Below are 21,063 nucleotides of genomic sequence, written 5' to 3' on the forward strand. Positions count from 1 at the left end.
TGACCATTGGAGAAGCTTACCATGATAAGGGTCAAATGTGGCATTGAAGTAAGCGGCTTGTGTGCATGATGGTGCTTACTTTGTTTTTGATAATTACCAGTGTTCAGAGATTGTGTTGGTATTAATTATAGAATTTTGTACAAACATTGAAGCTTTAAATTATTTTCAGATTAATGTCTAGTTCTTCAGGATCTCCCTCTAAACAACTTACAGTTTTAGATATAGATATCAATCTATTTTCCGTCAAGGAAGCATAAGTATGACTCATCTGAAATCCATGTCAGTGAAACCCAGATACTGATCCTCCTTTATTTACATAAAACCAAGAGGTAATGTCCCTTCTTTTCCTACATAAACCTAGGGGTAATGTCCCTTCTTTATCTACATAAAACCTAGGGGTAATGTCCCTTCTTTATCTACATAAAACTTAGGGGTAATGTACCTTTATCTACATAAACCTAGGGGAAATGCCCCTTCTTTATCTACATAAACCCAAGGGGTAATGTCCCTTTATCTACATAAACCTAGGGGTAATATCCCTTTATCTACATAAACCTAGGGGTAATGTCCCTTTATCTACATAAAACCTAGGGGTAATGTCCCTTTATCTACATAAAACCAAGGGGTAATGTCCCTTTATCTACATAAAACCAAGGGGTAATGTCCCTTTATCTACATAAGACCTATGGGTAATGTACCTTTATCTACATAAACCTAGGGGTAATGTCCCTTTATCTACATAAACCTAGGGGTAATGTCCCTTCACCTACATAAAACCAAGGGGTAATGTCCCTTTATCTACATAAAACCTATGGGTAATGTCCCTTTATCTACATAAACCTAGGGGAAATGCCCCTTCTTTATCTACATAAACCTAGGGGTAATGTCCCTTTATCTACATAAACCTAGGGGTAATGTCCCTTCTTTATCTTCATAAAAACTTGTGGTAATGTACCTTTATCTACATAAACCTAGGGGTAATGTCCCTTTATCTACATAAACCTAGGGGTAATGTCCCTTCACCTACATAAAACCAAGGGGTAATATACCTTTATCTACATAAACCTAGGGGTAATGTCCCTTCACCTACATAAAACCAAGGGGTAATGTCCCTTTATCTACATAAAACCTATGGGTAATGTCCCTTTATCTACATAAACCTAGGGGAAATGCCCCTTCTTTATCTACATAAACCTAGGGGTAATGTCCCTTTATCTACATAAACCTAGGGGTAATGTCCCTTCTTTATCTTCATAAAAACTTGTGGTAATGTACCTTTATCTACATAAACCTAGGGGTAATGTCCCTTCACCTACATAAAACCAAGGGGTAATGTACCTTTATCTACATAAACCTAGGGGTAATGTCCCTTCACCTACATAAAACCAAGGGGTAATGTCCCTTTATCTACATAAAACCTATGGGTAATGTCCCTTTATCTACATAAACCTAGGGGAAATGCCCCTTCTTTATCTACATAAACCTAGGGGTAATGTCCCTTTATCTGCATAAACCTAGGGGTAATGTCCCTTCTTTATCTTCATAAAAACTTGTGGTAATGTACCTTTATCTACATAAACCTAGGGGTAATGTCCATTCACCTACATAAAACCAAGGGGTAATGTACCTTTATCTACATAAACCTAGGGGTAATGTCCCTTCACCTACATAAAACCAAGGGGTAATGTCCCTTTATCTACATAAAACCTATGGGTGATGTCCCTTTATCTACATAAACCTAGGGGTAATGTCCCTTTATCTACATAAACCTAGGGGGTAATGTCCCTTCTTTATCTTCATAAAAACTTGTGGTAATGTACCTTTATCTACATAAACCTAGGGGTATTGTCCCTTTATCTACATAAACCTAGGGGTAATGTCCCTTTGCATATACAAAACTCATATACGAAAAGGCTCTTGTTTATTTCCAGCAAAACCTTGGTATTGTGCCCCTAATTTTGTATTTTGAAATGCCATAAATCCTTGATATAATTCCCCTGGTTAATACACAGTAAAACCTAGATATAATTCCCCTGGTTAATACACAGTAAAATTTTGATATAGTGCCCCTCTTTTATATGCAGTAAAACCTTGATATCATGCCCTTCATTCACATCCAGTAAAACCTTGATATCATGCCCTTCATTCACATCCAGTAAAACCTTGATATCATGCCTTTCATTTGCATCCAGTAAAACCTTGATATCATGCCTGCATTCATATCATGCCTTTAATTTCCAACCATCCAGTAAAATAAAACCTTGATATCATGCCCTTCATTCACATCCAGTAAAACCTTGATATCATGCCTTTAATTTCCATCCAGTAAAACCTTGATATCATGCCTTTCATTTGCATCCAGTAAAATCTTGATATCATGCCCTTCATTCACATCCAGTAAAACCTTGATATCATGCCTTTCATTTGCATCCAGTAAAACCTTGATATCATGCCTTTCATTTGCATCCAGTAAAACCTTGATATCATGCCCTTCATTCACATCCAGTAAAACCTTGATATCATGCCTTTCATTTGCATCCAGTAAAACCTTGATATCATGCCCTTCATTCACATCCAGTAAAACCTTGATATCATGCCCTTCATTCACATCCAGTAAAACCTTGATATCATGCCTTTCATTTGCATCCAGTAAAACCTTGATATCATGCCTTTATTTTGCATCCAGTAAAACCTTGATATCATGCCTTTAATTTCCAACCAGTAAAACCTTGATATCATGCCTTTCATTTGCATCCAGTAAAACCTTGATATCATGCCTTTCATTTGCATCCAGTAAAACCTTGATATCATGCCTTTATTTTGCATCCAGTAAAACCTTGATATCATGCCTTTATTTTGCATCCAGTAAAACCTTGATATCATGCCTTTAATTTCCATCCAGTAAAACCTTGATATCATGCCTTTCATTTGCATCCAGTAAAACCTTGATATCATGCCCTTCATTTGCATCCAGTAAAACCTTGATATCATGCCTTTCATTTGCATCCAGTAAAACCTTGATATCATGCCCCATGTTTACATACAGTAAAGCTGTGAGAAATGCTGTTTGTTTATCTAATGTTAAATCTTGATGTAAGGCCCTAAGTTCATATATATAGTTTCGTTTTCTTTCCATAATTACTAAAACATGTTTTTGAGTCCCATTTGGCTTAAGTTTGGACTTTAAAATTGCCAAAGGTCTTTATAAAGCCAAAATTCGGCTGACAGCTAGTTGCAGTGTTGACAATTTGTACATTATCTAGCATATCTAAGTCTTTTGTTTACTGATGGGCATACTGTTACATTTTTAATTTGATAGTAGATGTGCTATTATTACTTGCTGAATTTTCAGTCATGTTAACAATATTTTTTTCTTTTCTTAAACCAGGTATCGACATTGATTATTCCATTTAATTATTGTAAATCATATTCTGCAACTGATACACCATTCTGTGATGAGTTATACATTAAATGTTCCTGTGTTTTTATGCTTTAATCTATTGAACATGATGTCACCTTATAACTACCCTGTACATAAGTTCTCATTTACTTATGGTAGAGCTTGGTCATTTTCACATTGTTTGCATCATATATCATATTGAATGTTAGGTAGCATGCAGTTTTTGTTACTTGATATTTGAAAAAGTAGAAGAACTGACTCTCTTTGTATTCAAAATAGTTTCTAAATACTTAGTACTTAGAAATAATGAGAGTTGTGCTCAACAGCATAGAAGTAACAAGAGTTGTGCTCAACATCATGAAAATAACAAGAGTTGTGCTCAACAGCATAGAAGTAACAAGAGTTGAGCTCAACATCATAGAAGTAACAAGAGTTGTGCTCAACAGCATAGAAATAACAAGAGTTGTGCTCAACATCATATGCTCAACAGCATAAAAATAACAAGAGTTGTGCTCAACAGCATAGAAGTAACAAGAGTTGAGCTCAACATCATAGAAGTAACAAGAGTTGTGCTCAACATCATAAAAATAACAAGAGTTGTGCTCAACATCATAGAAGTAACAAGAGTTGTGCTCAACAGCATAGAAATAACAAGAGTTGTGCTCAACAGCATAAAAATAACAAGAGTTGTGCTCAACAGCATAGAAGTAACAAGAGTTGTGCTCAACAGCATAGAAGTAACAAGAGTTGAGCTCAACATCATAGAAGTAACAAGAGTTGAGCTCAACATCATAGAAGTAACAAGAGTTGTGCTCAACATCATAAAAATAACAAGAGTTGTGCTCAACATCATAGAAGTAACAAGAGTTGTGCTCAACAGCATAGAAATAACAAGAGTTGTGCTCAACAGCATAAAAATAACAAGAGTTGTGCTCAACAGCATAGAAGTAACAAGAGTTGTGCTCAACAGCATAGAAGTAACAAGAGTTGAGCTCAACATCATAGAAGTAACAAGAGTTGTGCTCAACATCATAAAAATAACAAGAGTTGTGCTCAACATCATAGAAGTAACAAGAGTTGTGCTCAACAGCATAGAAATAACAAGAGTTGTGCTCAACAGCATAAAAATAACAAGAGTTGTGCTCAACAGCATAGAAGTAACAAGAGTTGAGCTCAACATCATAGAAGTAACAAGAGTTGTGCTCAACATCATAAAAATAACAAGAGTTGTGCTCAACATCATAGAAGTAACAAGAGTTGTGCTCAACAGCATAGAAATAACAAGAGTTGTGCTCAACAGCATAGAAATAACAAGAGTTGTGCTCAACAGCATAGAAGTAACAAGAGTTGAGCTCAACATCATAGAAGTAACAAAAGTTGTGCTCAACAGCATAAAAATAACAAGAGTTGTGCTCAACAGCATAGAAGTAACAAGAGTTGAGCTCAACATCATAGAAGTAACAAGAGTTGTGCTCAACATCATAAAAATAACAAGAGTTGTGCTCAACAGCATAGAAATAACAAGAGTTGTGCTCAACAGCATAAAAATAACAAGAGTTGTGCTCAACAGCATAAAAATAACAAGAGTTGTGCTCAACAGCATAGAAGTAACAAGAGTTGTGCTCAACAGCATAAAAATAACAAGAGTTGTGCTCAACAGCATAGAAGTAACAAGAGTTGAGCTCAACATCATAGAAGTAACAAGAGTTGTGCTCAACATCATAAAAATAACAAGAGTTGTGCTCAACAGCATAGAAGTAACAAGAGTTGTGCTCAACAGCATAGAAATAACAAGAGTTGTGCTCAACAGCATAGAAATAACAAGAGTTGTGCTCAACAGCATAGAAGTAACAAGAGTTGTGCTCAATAGCATAAAAATAACAAGAGTTGTGCTCAACAGCATAGAAATAACAGTTGTGCTCAACAGCATAAAAATAACAAGAGTTGTGCTCAACAGCATAGAAGTAACAAGAGTTGTGCTCAACAGCATAGAAATAACAGTTGTGCTCAACAGCATAAAAATAACAAGAGTTGTGCTCAACAGCATAAAAATAACAAGAGTTGTGCTCAACAGCATAGAAGTAACAAGAGTTGTGCTCAACAGCATAGAAATAACAGTTGTGCTCAACAGCATAAAAATAACAAGAGTTGTGCTCAACAGCATAGAAGTAACAAGAGTTGTGCTCAACAGCATAGAAATAACAGTTGTGCTCAACAGCATAAAAATAACAAGAGTTGTGCTCAACAGCATAGAAGTAACAAGAGTTGTGCTCAACAGCATAAAAATAACAAGAGTTGTGCTCAACAGCATAGAAGTAACAAGAGTTGTGCTCAACAGCATAGAAGTAACAAGAGTTGTGCTCAACAGCATAAAAATAACAAGAGTTGTGCTCAACAGCATAGAAGTAACAAGAGTTGTGCTCAACAGCATAGAAATAACAAGAGTTGTGCTCAACAGCATAGAAATAACAAGAGTTGTGCTCAACAGCATAGAAGTAACAAGAGTTGTGCTCAATAGCATAAAAATAACAAGAGTTGTGCTCAACAGCATAGAAATAACAGTTGTGCTCAACAGCATAAAAATAACAAGAGTTGTGCTCAACAGCATAGAAGTAACAAGAGTTGTGCTCAACAGCATAGAAATAACAGTTGTGCTCAACAGCATAAAAATAACAAGAGTTGTGCTCAACAGCATAAAAATAACAAGAGTTGTGCTCAACAGCATAGAAGTAACAAGAGTTGTGCTCAACAGCATAGAAATAACAGTTGTGCTCAACAGCATAAAAATAACAAGAGTTGTGCTCAACAGCATAGAAGTAACAAGAGTTGTGCTCAACAGCATAGAAATAACAGTTGTGCTCAACAGCATAAAAATAACAAGAGTTGTGCTCAACAGCATAAAAATAACAAGAGTTGTGCTCAACAGCATAGAAGTAACAAGAGTTGTGCTCAACAGCATAGAAGTAACAAGAGTTGTGCTCAACAGCATAGAAGTAACAAGAGTTGTGCTCAATAGCATAGAAATAACAAGAGTTTAAACTTCAAACCAATTGATTTTTTCACATTGGTAAAATAATACTTGTAGAAAAGTTATCAAAGCTGTTTCAAAACAATATGGATGAAAATGGCATTATAAATCCCAAATATTTTTGTTAGTGTTCTGATTACTGTTACATTGACTTGCCTTGAGATTGAACCTGGCACTATTTATAAACATGAACTTTTGTGAGGATGTTTCGTTGTAGAATGTTTGTTCCAATATTTGTGTTGAATGTATTGGGTAGTCCTTGTTTTTTTCCTGTATGTTATCTGTTTATTATTTGAACTACTTTAAACTGTTGCTTTAACAAAAGTCCCATGAAGATATTTAGGTGTCAAGATACTTCTGATTTCTGATAATGTCAGAAATTGATGTTATTGTTTTTCTGCAAATTTATTGATATTTTTTTACAGGATATTTCGTGTTCACAAATGTTTAATTCAAACCCTTCTCGGAAAAATCTCATCTTTTTTGTCCTCTGTCCATCTGTTTGTAGATCAAGTTATGGTTACTGTTTAATAATTGCCACTGAAAATGGCCCACTTCCGTCAATATCGGTATGCACTGATAAACTTCAAGATAAATTTGATTGCCAATGTGATATATGCTTATTTACTACCATTTATCCTTTACAGAAATAGTATGTTATTGGTACAACTTTTATTTCAATCTGCTTATTTCTGGAGAGAGAACATCTTAGTTTGGAGCTGTTTTATCAACAAAATGAGAACCATAATTCTGTTAAAGAATGAAATGAAATAATACTAACACAAGTAAGATTTATATGTACATGGTACCATGAAATGTTAAATGTGAGGTTCCACATTGTGTCCTTGTTAATCATTCTATCCTAGTTCAATTTCTCGGTTCCATGAAGGATCTGTGAACCATTTTTTCTTGGTTCAGTTAAGGAACCAGTATTTCTTGCATCAGTCAAACTATTTTTTCTTGCCACACTTTACAAAGATTAGTTTGCTGGTATGCATAATCTGTATAGATTTAAAAAAACCCAATAATGTCCAGATAATTGTGTGTTTCGTTAGTGTACTGTGTTCTATTTGTGATAAAGCTAGGTTTCCAAGTCTTTTATAAATAAAAGGTACATTGTTTGATGTCCTTATTGAAATTCATTTTCTTGAATGAAACTAGATTACAGGGTCAGTCTAATCAATCGAATGTAGGAATGCCAAATAGAATCTGTTTAGTTGAAATAAGTCAAAAATACCTCTTATAAATTCTACTTTTTTTATTTTTGAAATGTTTAATCAAACTTGTTTCAGTGTATACTCAAATTATGTTATAAATGTGGCCATGTTGTATATTTAAGTTAGAATCTTGGTTATCTTATAAGTCCAGAATGTTGAATTCTGGACTCTAATATTTTCACTACATTCTACTGTCAACCTTGATACGTGAGAACAGGTATACTGTTTGCTGTTTTAATCTACTCAGATGTAAAAATGGACACCAGCTTGTGCTGGGAAGTAAGTCATATCAGTAGATATTATGTAGGGAATATATTGCATTTGATGGTTTTTATCATTGTCGTGATGAAGCTTGTATCAGGTTTATATTTCAAGATCTTTTGGTCCTCTTTGATACTTGTGTTGTATTTAAGATATACATGTCTATTTATTTGTGCTATTTACGTACTTAAGTGTTGTTGAAAAGTCCTGAAGATGCTAAATCTGAAATAAAATTTCAGTATTTGTCAGTTTACAAATCTCATTTGTGATATTACATATTTACAATTTTACATTTAAAATATATCCTAATTCTGTCTTAAAAGATTCTCAAGAAAGCCTTTATTAAATTTAAAAGCATTTAAACAAACAGAAAATCTTCCATATAATTTTACAGTAAAATTGGGTTCCATGCAAAGTCACACAGACTATCATTATTGACTACAGCTTGGGAGTATTCCTGCAAAGGCTGATTGATAAGTTGTGAGCCTCATATTTAAGAACATATTTTTACTTTTCAACATAATCCCCATTAGTGACTATACTATTTTGCCAACAATGTTTAAGGGTCTCATTGCTGCTTTTAAAGAAGTCCTTTCCTGGACCGTTCAGAAAGTCCTTCACTGCATGTATGATGTTATCGTTTGACCTATAGTGGGTATCGGAAATGGTCTTTTTCAATTTCGGAAATAGATGAAAGTCTGATGGAGTGAGATCAGGTAAACAAGGCAGATGCTCAGTCAATTCAAAGCCACAATCGTTAATGAGAGCAATGACAGACTTGTGAACAGGGGCATTGTGCTGACAGAAGAGCACACTTTTACTGATTTTCCCCTGGCACTTGAGTTTAACATTTAGCCCTAACAATATCAAGGACTTTATTGACCATTTCTGGGGTTGCAACTGTGACAGATCTTCCAGGAAGGGCATCATCCCAAAAGCTTTGTCTGTTAGGCTTAAATTCTCCCACTCACATTTTCACTGTAGTATTTGAAGGGGCATCATTCCCTGATGTTGCTACCATATCAGTATCAATATCCTTAGTGCTACAGACCCTTTTTATGTAAATATTGAATCACTGCTCATTCAATGATCGTGGTCATTTTGCAAAAGTCACTTGCCTTGTTTGCTTTAGAGTGCTACTTCTCCGACATTAACTGACCAAATGACACCAGTCTTGGGGTACACAGCCTTAAATTGTCAAGGAATAGTAGAGCGGAAATAGAACATCTTTGCTTAACGTCTTCACGACAAGGCTCACAACTTATCAATCAACCCTTATAACATGTACATTGTACTGCAATAACAAAAAGTTGTACAGAAGAGTAATGTCCAGGGGTAAATTGTATAGTGTCATATTGTCTTACAATATGCCTTCATTGGTTTATTGCAGTTATGAAATACAACGTCATTGTGATAATGTTAGAATGTGACTCGTCCTTTGTTTTACTGGTCGTGATTACCTCAAGCTACCATTCTAATTTTTAGGCAGTCCAGTATGACTGTTGTATCCAGTGATAAGCCCATGTATGGCATTAAACCCAGTCACATGTATTGCTGTGTAGCAATATTGTGAACCAATTCTATTCCAAAGTCCAGTAATAAGCCTGTGTTCCCCTTGACTTTTAGTAAAACTTATTTTGAACCCCTAGACTTATTGGTGATATATACAGTAATGTTAGGAGCAAAGAATTCAATTATAGAAAGATAAAGAAAACTTATTGGTGAAGGAAATACTCACTACTTCTAAACAATTAACTGTTTGACAAACCTGGAGATGAATTTGATTAATTGTTGTAAGCACAATGGGTCATTATTTCCGGACTTGTACTTTTCGTTAATGTCTACCTCCAGTTCAGTCATACAGAGGTTAATGATTGTGTTAGTATGACTTTCTTAAAATTTAGGGGAAAAAAGGAAGAAAAAATTATTCTTCCATGCAGATGGGACATATTGTGAACAGGATGCATTTGTTTTGTTATGTACTTTATATATATATTAAACTCCTGCACACTTCAGTGTCAAAATTCCATTTATTTCTAAATCATACTTATACATGTACTATGTACAATGATATGTTATTTTAAGAGATTTCATATACATCTTGATGTTTCAATGTAGGCATGTACATGTGTGGTAGATAAATATTTATTGAAAATATGTATTTAAGAATTTATTTTCATGCAAATCACTCCAGATTCACAAAAATAATATTATCTTCATGATTTTTTAAAATTCTTTAAATTACATTTTAATTTATTTGTTTTGTGATATTTAGTTTGATCTTGAATAGCACACAAGTAATTTAATTTTGAGGCACTTAAAACTTTATTTGTCATACATCATAATATTCATCTTCTATTTTACCAAATCAAATTGAAATTTATGTGAACTATGAACAGAACAGTTCTGATGCAAATGTCATTCAGAGCTGTTCTAGTGTACTATGCTAGAATGTCCTAGTTTTTCCTGCCATGCAGAATATAACATATATATTTGCAAGCTACTCTCCATGTGAATTGTGTCATGAATATTTGTGTAAAAATGCTGTCAGCTGTTAACTTAGTTGAAATATGTACTTTGAGTGCTTGTTGAAAATAAATGTAACTGTATGAATGGATGTTAAAATCTGTAGATATTTATTTTGATGTGTTTAGTGAGAATGACAGAATAATGACATACTGCTGTATTTTTCTGGGAATGACAGGGTTAATATTTAGTGTAGAATCACTATTATATAATCCTTTTGATAAGCTTAGGTGAGAATTGATGTGATAGAGCAGGCTTCAGGGATGTTTTTGTGGGAATGAACCGTGAAGCTTTTAATGTCAGAAATGTTTACTTATTCTGAGGATATGTGGTTAGAATACTTAAATGTAGGGAACATATATATTTTGTGAAAATGAATGGAATGTTCAGAAACTGATGTTAAAGAGTCACTGGATAATGCAGGAAAGCATAATAGAAGGTTGGGAGACATCAGCTATATATCTCTTTGTAAAACTACAGCTGATAAGTTAGAGTTGACTAGCTTGTTCCATTTTTCTTCAAACGTATATGAATAATCTTTTCAAAATAAATGGCAATCGAAAGCTGAATAATTTTCAAATTAAACATGCTAAATTTTTGGGACATATAATTTCTGTAATATTTTGATGTTTTTTCAAATGAAACATGTGTAAGTTAGTTACAATGCTGTAAAATCAATTTTTATGTGGTACTCGATTTTTGTGATTTTCAAAAATTACTATTTCATGGCCTGTTGATTTCACCAATAGATATGGCTCAGCAAATTTACTCCAACTTATTATAAACAGTTCCTCGGTTGTGCATATTGAAAAAAAATCAACAATCTTGCAGTATATTTATATTGCATACCTGAAATATGAAGAAAATTGTTTCTATCTTAAAAACATTTAAAACAAAGTTTTTTCGATTTGATATATGTTAAGTTTAATGATTAACCTTTTTGATTAATTCATATAACTTTTGTTATGAAAATGAGTTTCACTTCTTACTGGTCAACAGATTAGCTCTGGTCATGTCAGTACGTGATAAGAAAAAAAAACCCAAAAAAGTAAAGGCTGTAAGTGAATGGGTGCAGGAAGATAAAATTCAATATTAACTGTGAAGAGAGGGGCTTTGATGTCTTAGTTCTCAGTGAACGAAGATAAAAAAAGCTTAATAACAGATAAGCTTCCACTTGGGCTAGTGTTCAGTCCTTGTGTTTTATGTCCCTTGTTAATGTAAGCATCTTATCAATTTTACAAAAAAAAAAAAAAAAATTCAAATTAAGTCATAAGAGGGATTGGCTATATAGTCATAATTTTATTTTAAAAATTTTAATAACTTTATATATCTATGTATTTATTTCAGAATTCTTTCAAATCAGCTGTTTAAGCTTAGTTATGAGAGGAAGTATCTGTAAAAGTAATAAGTTACTTGTAATTTACTAATAATGAAGGGAAAGAATGAAGTAGAAAGTCACATTTTATATGACTGTTGTGAAGAATATTTCCAGTGCATGTACATTTGTATATAGAGAATTATCTGACATCAAGAGAATGATACATTTCTGTGTAGAATGAATGTAAATAAACTTAGAACAACGATAGCCTGTAATCTGTAAGTGTCCTGTGTTAAGTCTGTATCAGAGAATGTGGCTAATGTTGTACAGACTGTTCTCAATGAGTATTGAGTGTTGGGTAGAGTGCCTGGTGGAAGATGTAATGTATATTGACACCACCAGAGGGCACTGCTTGTCTAGTGTAATGGAAAGGGAACTAGTGTTGTCCAATACAGTCCTTTTTACAGAGTGGACATACAAGTTATTAATCCATTTTATTAACAAAAAAAACCAAACAGGAAATGATATATTATTATTTAAAGCACTGAGTTGTAAATTATTTCTAGAGTTTCATGCTGCAATTTTTTTTACATTTAGTTAAATTACCTTAGATGTGCATTTGTATGTAAAATCAATAATTCACTCTGCAAGTCTTTCAATAATCTTAACACTTTGTGCCCACACAACCTTCTACTGGAAGGCTTTGAAGTATAACTGAAAATTTCAGAAAGTATCGTTTGGCAAAAGATGTTCTCTGAATGTGAAATTACATATGCATCATTTTCAACATGCCTCTTTGAACAAACTCCAGAGGTTATAATCATTTTTGATCTCTTCACCCTGAAACAATTTATAGCACATTTGAAGGTATAAGTGAAGTAATTTTATTGGTCTAGAGCTGGTTGCAGGAGGAAAAACCTGACCAATCACAGACTGATAGGCTCCTTTGAAGATTACAAGGTGGCGACACCCAACTTTATAGCCAATACAACATACCAATTTGTGACCTTCAGAGTCTTCTTGTCTTATCCAAAAGGTGTCACGCTTGCAATCTTCAGTTTTGCCGCAATATGTTCCATGGGTGCAGAGATATTCCTGAAATATGTAGGATGTCTTTAGAAGGAAATTGTATGATGAAATAATGACAAAAGTAAGATTTCACAATTCAAAGATTTTAAGGAAATATGGCATAGTTAAATTTTCAAGAGCATTTGTATTTTACTGCAGCCATGTTTCTGATAGACCAAGGTGGTAAGTCATAAAGATAGTTAATATACACTAACAGGGTTTTCTCCCTATTTGTTCATGTTTTGTTAATGTAATATTTACATTGATATATAAGTCCACAAAAAACGTAGGATTTAATACTATCACTTCTAGTATGTTCATGATTCAAACACATTCACTAGAATATATAACATACAAACAGCCACATGGTGTAATTATTTGAGCTAAATTCTCTGCCAGGTGATGATGCATAGCACACCTAACAAAACATGCTTGTACTAAAGTTCAATACATTCACTTGGCAGTGTACTTACACTCAAATAGAAATATGCATATGTTTATTTTATTTTATTTTCATGGTTGCTTAAAACTTCAAACGAGAAATACAATGTGTTTGGGATCTTTACACTGACAGGTCTGTATGCATCAAAAATCTGTCTCAATGTTGACATCCTCAAAAGAGATGTTATGATTACTGAAAACATGGTTGCTAAGGGACATCATTAAAAGTAAATTATCAATAGATAGAAAAGCTCAACTTCCAGTAATATACAGAGAGATTCACCTTTTCCATCCTTCCACAGAATCTGCTGAGGGTAAACGTTCAAAGCTATGGTTAGATAATATAATAATTTATTAAAATATTTCTTTGATTTTATTTAACAGATCAGAAAAAAATGTTTGCAAATAAAAAAGAACTTAGTTAATAACCAAACTTTGTTAAGAATTTCAATATTTCTGTCATTGCAAAATTGTAATTAGTTCCATACATCCATGTAAAACAGAAGGTTTGATGGGGAAATACACAATTCTGTTGAGTAAGTCCATAAAGAAAGGTGTTATTTGTGCATCAATTTGTTGCTTTGTATTTTGTTATATATTATGAAATTATTACAGCTTTATTATTTTTATGCTATTTATTGATGATTATATAAAGTATATTATTTCTTTTTTGTTCATTAAAGTCAAGTCCTTGTGACATTTCATGTCTTGGTGTATTTTGTATGAAGCAGTAGTGTTGAAAAATGTTATTGAGGCTGACTACAACTTCTGTCGAAATGTGTATTTGATTATCATATGACTCCTGTATGTCTCCAGCTTCATTGCACAATAATTGGCATCTGACAAATTGTTGAAAAAAAAACGAAATTCTGTAATTGCACCACTGTATTCTAGTATCTCACAAAAAAGTATTTACTTCGTGCCATGTCTACACAGATGTTTCATGTTATATATTTCCTTGGTCTGATCAACATGCAAGCATGATAATTTGCTTTCAGGATATAGCTAGATTCAGTTCTTTGTGTCAACTTAACAAGGTTGAAAGTTTTTGAATACTGTACTTTTGTGCAGATCAAACAAGGTCTTGGCTTTTTAAAGAACCCAATGTTACTGTTCTTTTGTGCCGACTTTACAGAGTCTGTGAATTCGAGCCACTTTACAGAGCCTGTGAATTAGAGCCACTTTACAGAGCCTGTGAATTAGAGCCACTTTACAGAGCCTGTGAATTAGAGCCACTTTACAGAGTCTGTGAATTCGAGCCACTTTACAGAGTCTGTGAATTCGAGCCACTTTACAGAGTCTGTGAATTCGAGCCACTTTACAGAGCCTGTGAATTCGAGCCACTATACAGAGTCTGTGAATTAGAGCCACTTTACAGAGCCTGTGAATTAGAGCCACTTTACAGAGCCTGTGAATTAGAGCCATCTGTTACTGTTCTTTTGTGTCGAGCCACTTGACAGAGTCTGTGAATTTGAGCCATCTGTAACTTTTCTTTTTTGTGCCGACTTTACAGTCTGTGAGAGCCTGTAAGAGCCACTTTACAGAGCCTGTGAATTCGAGCCATCTGTTACTGGGGTTTTGTTTCGACTAGAGCCACTTTACAGAGCCTGTGAATTCGAGCCACTTTACAGAGCCTGTGAATTCGAGCCACTATACAGAGACTGTGAATTAGAGCCACTTTACAGAGCCTGTGAATTACAGAGCCGAGCCACTACAGAGTCTGTGAATTAGAGCCACTTTAGCCAGAGCCACTTTCTGTGAATTAGAGCCACTTTACAGAGTCTGTGAATTCGAGCCACTTTACAGAGCCTGTGAATTCGAGCCACTATACAGAGTCTGTGAATTAGAGCCACTTTACAGAGCCTGTGAATTCGAGCCACTTTACAGAGTCTGTGAATTAGAGCCACTTTACAGAGCCTGTGAATTAGAGCAATCTGTTACTGTTCTTTTGTGTCGACTTGACAGAGTCTGTGAATTTGAGCCATCTGTAACTTTTCCACTTTACAGAGTGACATAGCCTGTGAATTAGAGCCACTTTACAGAGTCTGTGAATTCGAGCCACTATACAAAGTCTGTGAATTAGAGCCACTTTACAGAGCCTGTGAATTCGAGCCATTTTACAGAGTCTGTGAATTAGAGTCACTTTATAGAGTCTGTGAATTAGAGCCACTTTACAGAGCCTGTGTCGACTTGACAGAGTCTGTGAATTAAAGCCATCTGTTACTGGGTATTTGTGTCGACTTTACAGTCTGTGAATTAGAGCCATCTATTACTGGGTATTTGTGTCGACTTTACAGTCTGTGAATTAGCTATATATCTCTTTGTAAAACTACAGCTGATAAGTTAGAGTTGACTAGCTTGTTCCATTTTTCTTCAAACGTATATGAATAATCTTTTCAAAATAAATGGCAATTGAAAGCTGAATAATTTTCAAATTAAACATGCTGAATTTTTGGGACATATAATTTCTGTAATATTTTGATGTTTTTTCAAATGAAACATGTGTAAGTTAGTTACAATGCTGTAAAATCATATTTTTTGTGGTACTCGATTTTCGTGATTTTCAAAAATTACTATTTCATGGCCTGTTGATTTCACCAATAGATATGGCTCAGCAAATTTACTCCAACTTATTATAAACAGTTCCTCGGTTGTGCATATTGAAAAAAAATCAACAATCTTGCAGTATATTTATATTGCATACCTGAAATATGAAGAAAATTGTTTCTATCTTAAAAACATATAAAACAAAGTTTTTTCGATTTGATATATGTTAAGTTTAATGATTAACCTTTTTGATTAATTCATACAACTTTTGTTATGAAAATGAGTTTCACTTCTTACTGGTCAACAGATTAGCTCTGGTCATGTCAGTACGTGATAAGAAAGAAAAACCCATAAAAGTAAAGGCTGTAAGTGAATGGGTGCAGGAAGATAAAATTCAATATTAACTGTGAAGAGAGGGGCTTTGATGTCTTAGTTCTCAGTGAACGAAGATAAAAAAGCTTAATAACAGATAAGCTTCCACTTGGGCTAGTGGTCAGTCCTTGTGTTTTATGTCCCTTGTTAATGTAAGCATCTTATCAATTTTACAAAAAAAAAATTCAAATTAAGTCATAAGAGGGATTGGCTATATAGTCATAATTTTATTTTAAAAAGTTTAATAACTTTATATATATATGTATTTATTTCAGAATTCTTTCAAATCAGCTGTTTTTGCTTGGTGATGAGAGGAAGTATCTGTAAAAGTAATAAGTTACTTGTAATTTACTAATAATGAAGGGAAAGAATGAAGTAGAAAGTCACATTTTATATGACTGTTGTGAAGAATATTTCCAGTGCATGTACATTTGTATATAGAGAATTATCTGACATCAAGAGAATGATACATTTCTGTGTAGAATGAATGTAAATAAACTTAGAACAACGATAGCCTGTAATCTGTAAGTGTCCTGTGTTAAGTCTGTATCAGAGAATGTGGCTAATGTTGTACAGACTGTTCTCAATGAGTATTGAGTGTTGGGTAGAGTGCCTGGTGGAAGATGTAATGTATATTGACACCACCAGAGGGCACTGCTTGTCTAGTGTAATGGAAAGGGAACTAGTGTTGTCCAATACAGTCCTTTTTACAGAGTGGACATACAAGTTATTAATCCATTTTATTAACAAAAAAAACCAAACAGGAAATGATATATTATTATTTAAAGCACTGAGTTGTAAATTATTTCTAGAGTTTCATGCTGCAATTTTTTTTACATTTAGTTAAATTACCTTAGATGTGCATTTGTATGTAAAATCAATAATTCACTCTGCAAGTCTTTCAATAATCTTAACACTTTGTGCCCACACAACCTTCTACTGGAAGGCTTTGAAGTATAACTGAAAATTTCAGAAAGTATCGTTTGGCAAAAGATGTTCTCTGAATGTGAAATTACATATGCATCATTTTCAACATGCCTCTTTGAACAAACTCCAGAGGTTATAATCATTTTTGATCTCTTCACCCTGAAACAATTTATAGCACATTTGAAGGTATAAGTGAAGTAATTTTATTGGTCTAGAGCTGGTTGCAGGAGGAAAAACCTGACCAATCACAGACTGATAGGCTCCTTTGAAGATTACAAGGTGGCGACACCCAACTTTATAGCCAATACAACATACCAATTTGTGACCTTCAGAGTCTTCTTGTCTTATCCAAAAGGTGTCACGCTTGCAATCTTCAGTTTTGCCGCAATATGTTCCATGGGTGCAGAGATATTCCTGAAATATGTAGGATGTCTTTAGAAGGAAATTGTATGATGAAATAATGACAATAGTAAGTTCACAATTCAAAGATTTTAAGGAAATATGGCATAGTTAAATTTTCAAGAGCATTTGTATTTTACTGAAGCCATGTTTCTGATAGACCAAGGTGGTAAGTCATAAAGATATCTCTCTCTTGTAAATTAAGTATACACTAACAGGGGTTTCTCCCTATTTGTTCATGTTTTGTTAATGTAATATTTACATTGATATATAAGTCCACAAAAAAACGTAAGATTTAATACTATCACTTCTAGTATGTTCATGATTCAAACACATTCACTAGAGTATATAACATACAAACAGCCACATGGTGTAATTATTTGAACTAAATTCTCTGCCAGGTGATGATGCATAGCACACCTAACAAAACATGCTTGTACTAAAGTTCAATACATTCACTTGGCAGTGTACTTACACTCAAATAGAAATATGCATATGTTTATTTTATTTTATTTTCATGGTTGCTTAAAACTTCAAACGAGAAATACAATGTGCTTGGGATCTTTACACTGACAGGTCTGTATGCATCAAAAATCTGTCTCAGTGTTGACATCCTCAAAAGAGATGTTATGATTACTGAAAACATGGTTGCTAAGGGACATCATTAAAAGTAAATTATCAATAGATAGAAAAGCTCAACTTCCAGTAATATACAGAGAGATTCACCTTTTCCATCCTTCCACAGAATCTGCTGAGGGTAAACGTTCAAAGCTATGGTTAGATAATATAATAATTTATTAAAATATTTCTTTGATTTTATTTAACAGATCAGAAAAAAATGTTTGCAAATAAAAAAGAACTTAGTTAATAACCAAACTTTGTTAAGAATTTCAATATTTCTGTCATTGCAAAATTGTAATTAGTTCCATACATCCATGTAAAACAGAAGGTTTGATGGGGAAATACACAATTCTGTTGAGTAAGTCCATAAAGAAAGGTGTTATTTGTGCATCAATTTGTTGCTTTGTATTTTGTTATATATTATGAAATTATTACAGCTTTATTATTTTTATGCTATTTATTGATGATTATATAAAGCATATTATTTCTTTTTTGTTCATTAAAGTCAAGTCCTTGTGACATTTCATGTCTTGGTGTATTTTGTATGAAGCAGTAGTGTTGAAAAATGTTATTGAGGCTGACTACAACTTCTGTCGAAATGTGTATTTGATTATCATATGACTCCTGTATGTCTCCAGCTTCATTGCACAATAATTGGTATCTGACAAATTGTTGAAAAAAAACGAAATTCTGTAATTGCACCACTGTATTCTAGTATCTCACAAAAAAGTATTTACTTCGTGCCATGTCTGCACAGATGTTTCATGTTATATATTTCCTTGGTCTGATCAACATGCAAGCATGATAATTTGCTTTCAGGATATAGCTAGATTCAGTTCTTTGTGTCAACTTAACAAGGTTGAAAGTTTTTGAATACTGTACTTTTGTGCAGATCAAACAAGGTCTTGGCTTTCTAAAGAACCCAATGTTACTGTTCTTTTGTGCCGACTTTACATAGTCTGTGAATTAGAGCCACTTTACAGAGTCTGTGAATTAGAGTCACTTTACAGAGTCTGTGAATTAGAGCCACTTTACAGTCTGTGAATTAGAGCCATCTGTTACTGGGGTTTTGTACCGACTTTACAGAGTCTGTGAATTAGAGTCACTTTACAGAGTCTGTGAATTAGAGTCACTTTACAGAGTCTGTGAATTAGAGCCACTTTACAGAGCCTGTGAATTAGAGCAATCTGTTACTGGGGTTTTGTACCGACTTTACAGAGTCTGTGAATTAGAGCCACTTTACAGAGTCTGTGAATTAGAGCCATCTGTTACTGTTCTTTTGTGTCGACTTGACAGAGTCTGTGAATTTGAGCCATCTGTAACTTTTCCTTTGTGCCGACTTTACAGTCTGTGAATAAGAGCCACTTTACAGGGCCTGTGAATTCGAGCCATCTGTTACTGGGGTTTTGTTCCGACCTGACATAGCCTGTGAATTAGAGCCACTTTACAGAGTCTGTGAATTAGAGCCACTTTACAGAGTCTGTGAATTCGAGCCACTTTACAGAGCCTGTGAATTCGAGCCACTATACAGAGTCTGTGAATTAGAGCCACTTTACAGAGCCTGTGTCGACTTGACAGAGTCTGTGAATTAAAGCCATCTGTTACTAGGTATTTTTGTCGACTTGACAGAGTCTGTGAATTAAAGCCATCTGTTACTGGGGTTTTGTACCGACTTTACAGAGTCTGTGAATTAGAGCTATCTATTACTGGGTATTTGTGTCGACTTTACAGTCTGTGAATTAGCTATATATCTCTTTGTAAAACTACAGCTGATAAGTTAGAGTTGACTAGCTTGTTCCATTTTTCTTCAAACGTATATGAATAATCTTTTCAAAATAAATGGCAATTGAAAGCTGAATAATTTTCAAATTAAACATGCTGAATTTTTGGGACATATAATTTATGTAATATTTTGATGTTTTTTCAAATGAAACATGTGTAAGTTAGTTACAATGCTGTAAAATCATATTTTTTGTGGTACTCGATTTTCGTGATTTTCAAAAATTACTATTTCATGGCCTGTTGATTTCACCAATAGATATGGCTCAGCAAATTTACTCCAACTTATTATAAACAGTTCCTCGGTTGTGCATATAGAAAAAAATCAACAATCTTGCAGTATATTTATATTGCATACCTGAAATATGAAGAAAATTGTTTCTATCTTAAAAACATATAAAACAAAGTTTTTTCGATTTGATATATGTTAAGTTTAATGATTAATCCTTTTGATTAATTCATACAACTTTTGTTATGAAAATGAGTTTCACTTCTTACTGGTCAACAGATTAGCTCTGGTCATGTCAGTACGTGATAAGAAAGAAAAACCCAAAAAACTAAAGGCTGTAAGTGAATGGGTGCAGGAAGATAAAATTCAATATTAACTGTGAAGAGAGGGGCTTTGATGTCTTAGTTCTCAGTGAACGAAGATAAAAAAGCTTAATAACAGATAAGCTTCCACTTGGGCTAGTGTTCAGTCCTTGTGTTTTATGTCCCTTGTTAATGTAAGCATCTTATCAATTTTACAAAAAAAAAAAAAAAAATTCAAATTAAGTCATAAGAGGGATTGGCTATATAGTCATAATTTTATTTTAAAAAGTTTAATAACTTTATATATATATGTATTTATTTCAGAATTCTTTCAAATCAGCTGTTTAAGCTTAGTTATGAGAGGAAGTATCTGTAAAAGTAATAAGTTACTTGTAATTTACTAATAATGAAGGGAAAGAATGAAGTAGAAAGTCACATTTTATATGACTGTTGTGAAGAATATTTCCAGTGCATGTACATTTGTATATAGAGAATTATCTGACATCAAGAGAATGATACATTTCTGTGTAGAATGAATGTAAATAAACTTAGAACAACGATAGCCTGTAATCTGTAAGTGTCCTGTGTTAAGTCTGTATCAGAGAATGTGGCTAATGTTGTACAGACT

Source organism: Ylistrum balloti, unplaced genomic scaffold, assembly GCF_031769215.1.
Source record: "Ylistrum balloti isolate Yb309-2 unplaced genomic scaffold, AGI_CSIRO_Ybal_v1 Utg370324, whole genome shotgun sequence".
NCBI lineage: Eukaryota > Metazoa > Mollusca > Bivalvia > Pectinida > Pectinidae > Ylistrum > Ylistrum balloti.